Source organism: Ictalurus punctatus, chromosome 5 (genome assembly GCF_001660625.3).
Source record: "Ictalurus punctatus breed USDA103 chromosome 5, Coco_2.0, whole genome shotgun sequence".
Lineage (NCBI taxonomy): Eukaryota > Metazoa > Chordata > Actinopteri > Siluriformes > Ictaluridae > Ictalurus > Ictalurus punctatus.
Window position 1 is genome coordinate 12,540,068 of NC_030420.2, and position 9,236 is coordinate 12,549,303.

Here is a 9,236-nt window from a genome sequence, read left to right on the forward strand (position 1 = left end):
ATGACCTTTTGAATCTGAGCTCCACACGTAAGTCATAACATAAAATTATGAATGTTTCATTCTGTAAAAGTCTTTCATACGTGAATATAACATTGTTTGTATCATATTCAGAAGTTGAGGGAAACGTGACTAACAGTGCTTACGATGGAGATATTTCAGGTGAGTTGTTGTATATTTACCTTCTATTTACCCCGCACAAAAAATAAATAAATAAATTAAAGCTCTTTCACATGTTCTGTGACTTATAGATATGAGTGATGCAATAGAAGACCAAGAGGAAATCATCTCGGAAACCGACATTCAACAAGACATTGAACTACAACAGATCTGCGCAGTGTGGCGTGAATTCTCCGAAGCAAAGACTGATTTATTGGAAAACTTTGGACAGATTGATTATACACTTGAATCTGGTTGAGGTACAGATTTTATCCCTTTACTGTACAGCATGCTTGAAAATGTGAATAGATGTCTCTCAGTGAGCATAAAGTTGATTAGAAAATTGTATGATAGATATGGCGCAGAAACGACTGAAATGCAGTTCGGATATAGAGACTAAAAAAAAAAGAACCGAAAATTCTCCATTATCGCATGATTTATTTTATGACGGAAACCAGAGTTTTTCAAATGGTCCGTTATATCATGATTCGTACACACCCCTGAACCCATGTTTAACTGAAGCGATCAACCGGCTGAATGAAAGTTTAATTCCGTCACACCAAGTCGTTAGTGAGAGACCTAATCAGAGTCCAAATTACGTCGTATCAAACACAACGGTGACGCCAAATGATATATTTTCTGAATTAAATCAATGTCTGTTAGAGTTACATAATAACCTAAATGAACACGGTCATTCAGTACAAATAAACCCTGATCTAATCGATGCAGTCAATCAGTTGAATGAAAATTTAAGATCGTCAGAACAGAGCAATTCTCAAAATGAAAACCCCAGCCGAAATTCCAGTCAAACTGTATCAAGTACGCCGGTGACATCTCACGACATATTTTTCGAATTAAATCAATGTCTGTTAGAGCTACAAAATAACCTAATCGAACAAAGAGACTCTATGCAGATAAATCCATGTTTAATAGACGTGGTGAATCAAATCAATGAAAATATGTCATTATCTCCAGTTCAGAATATCGTCTCAACTCCAGAAAACGCTCAGGAACCTAGACCGTTATCTTCTCATGATATGATATACGAACTTAATCAAAGTCTTATGAGGATAAATGACAGTCTTGTTAACTTAATCGAAAACCCTGACAAGATTGCACAAAATTCGGAAAACGATAATGAACGCAACCGTCCAATGGAAAACATACACTCACCTAATACCCAAGATTCCCAAATGGAAAACATACACTCACCTAATACCCAAGATTCCCAAATGGAAAACATACATTCGCCTAATACCCAAGATTCTCAAATGGAAAACATGCACTCGCCCGATATCCAAGATTCTCAAATGGAAAACTCGCCCGATATCCAAGTAGAGCAGAAGGGTGATGGATTAGATCCTAATATTAGAATAATTAATCGGGAAAGATTCAACAACACTGAGATTAGGAGAAGAGTGAATTTTTTCTTCTATTGAGAACGTTGACAGCTTTGCAGATTTTTATAATTATGTTTTAGAGATTTTAAACAGTGTGATTGAAATCGCTAACAATTTAATTTCTGCCAAGGATGTAGTCACCGTTGAAATTAGAGGTGATACGATCAATGTTTCATCACGCGTTCAATTAGACAATGGTGTCATCGATTTAGGTTCTTTTCTGACCATGCTCGAAAATGCAATTCAGAGTAAACGTGAAATTTTTTACCGATAATATCCTTGAAATAGTCGTCCAAATCGTCCGACCACCTCGGGGCGGTGGAATTAGAAGGAAAATAGGCCATATATTCAAATCAGAAACCCTGCAGAAGAAAATGCATAATCTATACATTTTTCACAACAGACACAACATGTGCTTCGCCTTGTGTGTTAGCCAAATTTTGAATCGTGAAAAAAATGATTTTGAAACCGAATAAATCGCTAGAAAATTACAACACGATGTGGGTTTATCCGTAAACACCGCGGTCAGCTTCGCTGATGTACCGAGATTTGAGAGACATTTGAATTGTAAAATCGTAATCGTACACTGTTCTGCTAGCAAAGCCGGGTACTCTTTCTTTCAAACTAGCAAGACTCCCCACGAAAAAACAAAATTACTTGTTTTTACATGACAACCACTATTATGGGGTTAAAAGTATCACCGGACTTTTAGGAACGAGTCATGTTTGTCATTTCTGCCATTCCGGGTTTGACGTTTTATGGAAACATAAATGCGCTTATAGCTGCAACATTTGTCACGACCCCGATTGTTACAAACACCCTAAGAATGTTACTAAATGTCCAGAATGTCAGAGACTGTGTAACTCACATTACTGTTTCGAGAGGCATAAAGCAAAGATTCAATCGCGCAAAGGTGAATATTCTATGTGTGAAACGGGGATCTACTGCGGTAAATGTAAACGTGTGATACGGGATAAACCTTCTAATCGTGAGAATCACGTATGTGCCCATTCGAAATGCATACTCTGTGGCCAAAAACTCGATGAGGATATCGAGCATAGATGTTTTATACAGAGGGCCAGGAAAGAAAGCGAAAATACGGATTATGTGTTTTACGATTTCGAGACTAGGCAGGAAACAGGAACACATGTAGCTAATTTCATATGCTGTATTGATTTTAAGGGAGAGGAGTGGGTGGCTGAAGGGGATGATTGCGTCAGTGCCTTCTTTAAAAAGTATCGGTGTAATACATACCACGGTTACAGGTTTATCGCCCATAACGCTAGAGGGTTCGATTCATACCTTTTGTTAAACCATTTAGTGAAAGAAGGAATCACACCCGAAATCATAGCGCAAGGCAGTAAAATTTTGTGCTTCATCGATTGCTTCAGCGTTTCGTCAGTCCTACATTGATAGTCTATCGTTCTTACCCATGAAATTGAGTAGCATCCCAAAAGCCATGGGTTTTTCGGAAAGCAAGAAAGGCTATTTTCCCCATTTCTGGAACACCGTAGAACATCAGGATTATGTAGGGCCGTATCCTGACCCTAAGTTTTACAGTGTAGATGGCATGATGCCTAAGGAAAGAGATGAATTCTTTAAGTGGTACAGAACGGTTTCTGACAAAGTCTTTGATTTCAAGAAAGAGATGGCGGAATACTGTGTGAACGACGTAGAAATTTTGAGAAAGGGATGTATAGCTTTCAGACAAGAAATTCTGGATAGTACAAAGGTCGATCCTTTTAAATGCATAACGATCGCATCTGTGTGCATGAAAATCTTTAGAACCAAGTTCCTACGTAAAGACACTTTAGCTATTCCACCGCTTGATAATTACATCACCACTCAGAAATCTTTCTCAACACCTTCCATACAATGGCTCGAATATGTTTCAAAAACGCAAAACCTACCCATTCGCCACGCGTTGAACGAAGGTGAAGTCAGGTTCGGTACCTATGACGTAGATGGTTACTGTGAGGAAGGGGAAAACCGTAAGGTTTTTGAGTTTTTTGGATGTTTTTATCACGGCTGTGAAAAGTGTTTTCCCTCAATGACCCCGCATCCTCTTACCAAATCAAACACAACTTTCAGAGATACCTGTCAAAAATCGATGGAGAGAATTAAGAATTTGCAAGACACTCTCAATTTGCAAGTCACTCTGATGTGGGAACACGAGTGGAATGAAATGAAGAAAAACGACAATCTCGTGCAAAATTTTCTAAAAGACTTTGACTTTCCTGAGCGTTTAAACCCGCAAGATGCTCTTTACGGTGGTCGAACAAATGCGTTAAACTTGCATTATGTAGCTCAACCCGGTGAGAGAATCGATTATTTCGACTTTACCTCGCTTTACCCATTCGTAAATAAGACAAAGACATACCCGATCGATCACCCTATCATCATTTATCGTGACTTTCAACCTCTGAAATATTACTTTGGTATCATTAGAGCAAAGGTATTACCACCTAGGGGTCTGTGGGCACCTGTTCTACCATTTCGTGTAAAAAGCAAACTCCTCTTTCCTCTATGTAGAACGTGTGCCGAACATCAGTTAAAACAATGTGATCATACAGCTCAGGAGAGAGCTCTTACCGGAACATGGGCATCTATCGAAATTGAGAAAGCCGTCGAAAAAGGTTACAAAATTCTAAAAGTGTTTGAAGTGTGGCACTTTCCTAAAAGGACTGATAAGCTTTTTATGAGATATATTAAAATGTTCCTCAAGACCAAACAGGAAAGTTCAGGTTATCCGTCCTGGGTCGTTGATGAATCATCTAAACGTGAGTACATTCGCAAATATAAGGAGAACAAAGGGATTACGTTGGATCCGAAATTTATCACTGTTAATCATGCCAAAAGATCCGTGGCTAAACTCGCACTAAATTCGTTGTGGGGTAAGATGTGTCAAAGACCAGACAGATCAAACACGACCTTAATTCGCGATCCTGCCGAGTTTTTACAGTTCATGTTCTCCGATATTTATAATGTGAGTCAGTTCTCTTTTTGGAATGAGGAGGTGGCGATGGTACAGTGGCGTTACACAGACGAGAGATTGATTAAACCGCTAAAAGCTAATGTATTCATCGGCATTTTCACTACAGCGTACGCTAGACTTGAGCTGTACAATTTGATGGATCGATTGGATCAGCGTTGTTTGTACACAGACACCGATAGCGTCATTTTTAAAAGTAAGGAAGGTGACTGGATGCCGCCCTTAAGCGATTACTTGGGTGGTCTTACCAGCGAACTAGATGATGGCGATCAAATCGTTGAATTTGTAAGCGTAGGTCCTAAAACCTACGGTTACAAAACCATGAAAGGAAAAACAACCATGAAAGCTAAAGGCATTACTTTAAATTGTATCAATTCTGAAATTGTCAATTTGAAATCACTAACAGAACTGGTGGACGAGCGAGTGAAAAATCCAGATCATACAGGTCATCTCGTAACCACACATAACCAAATCGTGAGAGATAAAAAGGGGTTTCATTTGAGAAACAAATCATAGTTGAAAAGGTTCAGGGTTGTGTACGATAAGCGTGTTTTATTATCTGATCTTACAACTCTCCCTTACGGATATTAAGACTATTCTTGTATATATGTGTATATAGTTTCTGTTGATGTGTTTTGTAAAGGAAAATATGAACGTGACTGCTTTTGACGCTAGGATGCAACTTCCCTTTTCATGTATCGTATGTGGACCGAGTAATAGTGGAAAATCTTTTTTTATCAAAATGTTGTTGGAAAACTGTAAAGAGGCAATGTCGGTTGTTCCGGAAAACATTGTCTGGTGTTATACGTGTTGGCAGCCTCTGTATGATGAATTATTGACCAGAATAAAAATAAATTTTCTTCAAGGAATCCCTGATTCTTTGCGTGATGACGAACTATTTCCTCCAAATAAAAAAAACTTGTTGGTAATCGATGACTTGATGGAATCCGCCAGTAAAAATGATGAAGTAGAAAAAGCTTTTACAAAATACACACACCACAGAAATCTGAGCGTCATCTATCTCGTTCAAAACTTGTTTTTTCAAGGAAAGACCAGTAGAACAATCAACCTGAACACCAACTACATGGTTCTTTTTAAAAACCCTAGAGATAAATTACAGATCAGCATACTGGCTCGTCAAATGTATCCGGGTAACAGTAAGTATTTTTTAGAATGCTTTCTCGATGCCGTCTCTAGACCTTACGGGTATTTATTTGTTGACCTGAAAGCACAAACGCCAGAAGAACTTCGTTTCCGGTCAGGGTTGTTTCCGGGGGAGAAGCCGGTTGTGTATGTTCCGAAGAAGAAGAAAAAACTTTAAAGTATCGACAACAAATGTCTGAGCTATTGAAAAAAGCCCTCCTGTTGCTGAATTCATTACACAGGTCTCCATCCCGAAGGAGAAAGGATATATTACGCGATGCGCCCACAGATCTCATCCTGAGCATATGTGAACTAGCTTTAAACGTACTCAGGGGAAACATACCACTGACGACAAAACAGTATCGGGTTTTAAAAAAACAAAAAAAATGGATCAAACTATTTGCTGATAAAAGAGCGTCCGTTGAAAGAAAAAGGAAAGTTATTAATCAATCCGGAGGATTTCTTCTGCCTTTGCTCAGTGTAGCCATTCCTTTTATAAGCAGCTTAATCGCATCCTGCAACAATTAACATGGAGACTGCAGAGAAAATGTATTTAGTCCCTCAACATCAGTTCGATAAACTTAGAAGCATCACCGCAGAGAAGGAAAGCTTAAGAAAGACTGCTGAAAACAACTTGGACGATGCAATACGAGGTATTTTATCGAGGACTGATCTGAACGAATACGATAAGGCGAAACTCTACGCGTCTGTGCTGCAAAATTTTTTAAACTTGGTTAAAGTAGGAGAGCAGGAAACCGCTCAATTGACCCTGTCTCTACCTAAAATATCGGAAAGCAAAACGGAAGCAGCGGTGACCGAACCACCCAAAGACGAGATCGTGCAAGAGGTCCTTGCTAACATTTCTGCTAGAAACAAAAGAAACGCTTCGTACGTTATGGAAAAACTTTTAAAAGCCGGGGCTGCATGGAATGATAGCGGTGAATTTATTTTTAAAGGAAACACTATCAAAAGGATGTCACATGGTGGATTTGCTTAAAAATCTCACGGCCCCTCATCGAGTATCCGACGAACGGAAGCCTTTAGGTTGGAAAGACAGTAGCCAACCTAAATATACCCTTTTCAGCAATACCTAATGGCGGTGTTCGACGCAAAATATCTGACACAAAAAGATCTAAAGAGATCTCTCATCTTGTTTCCCCACCTAAAAGCAAAGACTATGATTCTGAGCCAGTTTTCAAATCCCCCGTTTTTAACCGTTCTGACTGGTTTGGTTTTTGAAAATGACGAGGGACAAAGAATGTTATGATATGTTACCCTTTATTTCAATAAAATAACTTTTGTTTAACATTTTTCTTGTGAAGCATCGTCATTTAACATTCCACTATACATGCAAATGAAACATATCTAGAGAGTTAACACATTGTACACATGTAATTGAATGCTTTTTATTTACTCTAGGGTACATTTTTTTAACAAATGACACAACAGTGTTGTCATTTCTATTTAAATCTTTGCTATACATTGACATAATACGGTTAAATGAATAACCTTTAGCTTTGTGACACAGAAAAAACACACAGTGTTGCCCGCAGCAAACCGACGTAAAGTTTTGAACTTGTACAGGGTTATATTTTATTTTGCAACAGTTCTTTGTCAAAAAATAATGAATCGATCGAGGAGAGAGTTCGTAGTCTGGAGGGTTTCCGTACGCGTCAAAAAATTCTCCTGTGTTTTCGTCATTAAGGCATAACGCTAGCCAGTGCTCACCCGGCATGTGTCTCGGATGTGTGTTTACGATGAATAAAGCTGGAAACTTTCTCAGAGTACATGTAGGTAGCTCGTGATAGGCCATCACGTCATGAAATATTTTATCTATTTCAGGACAACTTCTCATAACCTCTGTAGTTCTCTGGTATCCATGAGTTACTGGTAATCGATGCGCACGTTTCTTCGGTTGTTTATTTCTAGAATGCTGTCAAAACTGGCGTACATGATTAGATTCACCATGCTCGGAAATGGTTGACGAAATCTGAGTTCCAATCGCATATTGCCCGATTTTATTAATGACAAATGTTGCCCACAATCGTCATCGGGATTCAGGTTGAAAGCGAATAAGTATATCCGTTCAGGTACTCTTCTCTGTTTATCGACAAAGCCTGATCTTTCAGCTGCTTTCCTGATGCTAAAATTAAAGAATGGAATTCACGGACCACGTTACCGGACTGAAAAACAGGCTGAAACGGCTTTGCAGGATATTGCGTACCATCTACGTACAGCGCGATAAACTCAGCATCATAATGTTTAAAATTAAAAGGGTTTTTATTGTACGACCCGCTGAAGGCATCGTTGTCTACCATCCCAAAGATAATGGTTTTAGGTAAGGGGCCGAGGAAAAGGTTCTCTTGTGAACAAATGCGGCTCCCTGCAGCTAGACTGAAGGTCTTCAAACAGACTCTTTCGATCGGATACTTGGCTGTGGCGGTGAGAAGTGCTTGTCCGTGACCGATTTTTACAGATGGTGAGACGGTTACTTTCTTCACAAAAAGAGAAGCGTTGAGTATTTTCAGATTGAAATTTGCATTTCCTTCCTTCATCAAACAGAATTCAGCTTTGCTGCGAACCATTTTAATCCTCATATCGATCCCGTTCAGTAAAAGTTTATCCTGAAAAAATATATCAGAGTGAATGTGTCCAATCAGGTCGAAGGTGTTGCTTTCAGCACTGAAACTGGCCCTTTTTTTGAGACCTTCGTTTCGTCCGTCCGGGTCTGTGGCGTCCATATGCCCCGCTGTGTCTTTGTAGAATAGCCCGGTGCAAAATTGTGTTTCCAGTGTATCTTTTCCATAGTTGATAAGACTTTCAAAGGTAGCACGGTATGGGTATGTACTGCTAGATTGAGAAATAAGACGATCCCCGAGCATGACATCCACTTGTGAAAAAAGTGAGGCTACGGGGTAGTTAACGACCCCAACCTTTGCATCGTTAGCTATATTGGAACCGTCGGGGTTCACGATTTTACAGGTCAGATGTAAAAAAGTGTTGTTCAAGTCGAGGTAATCCTCCCCGTTTCCAGCCACGTAGAACTCCAGGGGCCCGTTGTCCGTAAGAGCGGAAAGTGGAGGTATTTCGACATAAGTGTACTTTTCGATACTCGTTTGGGTATAAGGTAATGTGAAAATATCCAATTCTGTCTTGGTACACTCTGAGGATAGACTGTGTAAGAACGCCATGATGTTAGAAAATGTTCAGCCGATTTCTCTTGTGAGAGATGTAAGGGTGCCTGTTGCCTCTCTGCTCGGTCTTTTTCACACTGTTCTTGATTTTAGTAACCTTACGTCTTTTATTAGGAACCACATGTCGACGCCCTGGGAGCCTTTTAGATTTTTTACGCGCAATCAACGCAAGCCCCGATCCGTCTTGATTCTGAGCTTGTGTCTTGCTCATAATATTGCTGAATACGTCACTTACGAACCCTTTAGCAGCTGTTTTTAAATGAGGCTTTGCAATAGCAAAACCCCTTTTGAGGAACGGAATCGCCATTCTAAAAAGACCCTTGACCAGTCCTCCTAGCCCCGACCCATACA